Genomic DNA, 1,006 nt, shown 5'->3' with positions numbered 1-1,006 from the left:
ATTGATGGATCAAAACCCTCCTCTGCTAAAGATGTGCTTGTTTCCTTTCCCTCTGGGCCTTCAAGCGAGGCGGTGACCAGCAGAGTACCAGGAGCCTAGGCCATGAGGCAAGAGGTGGCTGAGGCAGGCGGCTGCCTGCCAGGGAGCTCCCCGACACCTCTGGCTGCCTGGGCTGAAGGCAAGAGGCAGGCCTGGGTGTGGCGAGGGCCTCCTGTCCTGGAATGAGGCCGCAGTGCTTCCTGGTCCCCTTTTCCCATCCACACCGGCAGGCGGCTGCTGCGGGAGAACACGAGGGAGGCTCTCGGGATGCTAGGCAGCTCTGTGTGGCTGTAAGGGGAAAGAGCCTTCTTCTCTAAAGATGGCTGGCAGAAAGGTGGTGCTCAGCTCTGTAAGCAGACCTGCCCAGTAGCCTCACTGCCAGGGGATGCAGACATTTCTGTAAGGTGCAGAAAGAGGGTATTTGGCGTCCAAATTAATATGAGAAATATGCATTTAGGAGATGGAATTTCCATTCTTCCCTCAGGGCCCCAGTGGCCTAATGGATAAGGCAATGGCTTTCTAAGTCAGAGATTGTGGGTTCAAGTCCCATCTGGGGTGAAAAACTGCCTTCTTCCTGTATACTGCAAGGAAACCTTGGCTTTACTTTCACCAAGGAAGCTGGGAGATGTTTGAACACAAAATACTGGGTCTTGGGAAAAATCCCCCAGAAATGGCATCTTGACAAATGCTTTCTAAACCCATCAGTAGCAAACAGTTAATACTAGTGTTTGTCTGAGACTAGAGGGAAGGGGAGTGTTTACTCCCACACCTCAGTGAGTGAAACAGACGGAAAGAGCAAGGCTGTTCTGAGAGAGAAGGGATCTGTTTGGAGACAAAGCAGCCCCTGAGAATGAGCAATGGTGTGAAAAGAAGAGGTTGAAATGTGTTAGGTGTTAGTTAGTGTTAGAGGGTTTATCCCTTCACCCTCCCATTACCAGGTCCTTCTTGCGTATACACAGAGCAGCAA

At 51.6% G+C, this 1,006-nt stretch overlaps 1 non-coding gene across 1 annotated transcript; it reads left to right on the top strand.

Annotated features, from left to right (window-relative positions):
• Positions 1–524: 524 nt before the first annotated feature.
• On the top strand, positions 525–597 carry TRNAR-UCU. The gene has a single exon. It is a non-coding gene; the product is annotated as a tRNA-Arg (tRNA).
• Positions 598–1,006: the final 409 nt, after the last annotated feature.

Source organism: Mauremys mutica, unplaced genomic scaffold (genome assembly GCF_020497125.1).
Source record: "Mauremys mutica isolate MM-2020 ecotype Southern unplaced genomic scaffold, ASM2049712v1 Super-Scaffold_100125, whole genome shotgun sequence".
Taxonomy (NCBI): domain Eukaryota; kingdom Metazoa; phylum Chordata; order Testudines; family Geoemydidae; genus Mauremys; species Mauremys mutica.
The sequence above is the reverse complement of the archived record's forward strand: the minus strand, read 5'-3'. Positions and strand labels throughout refer to the sequence as shown.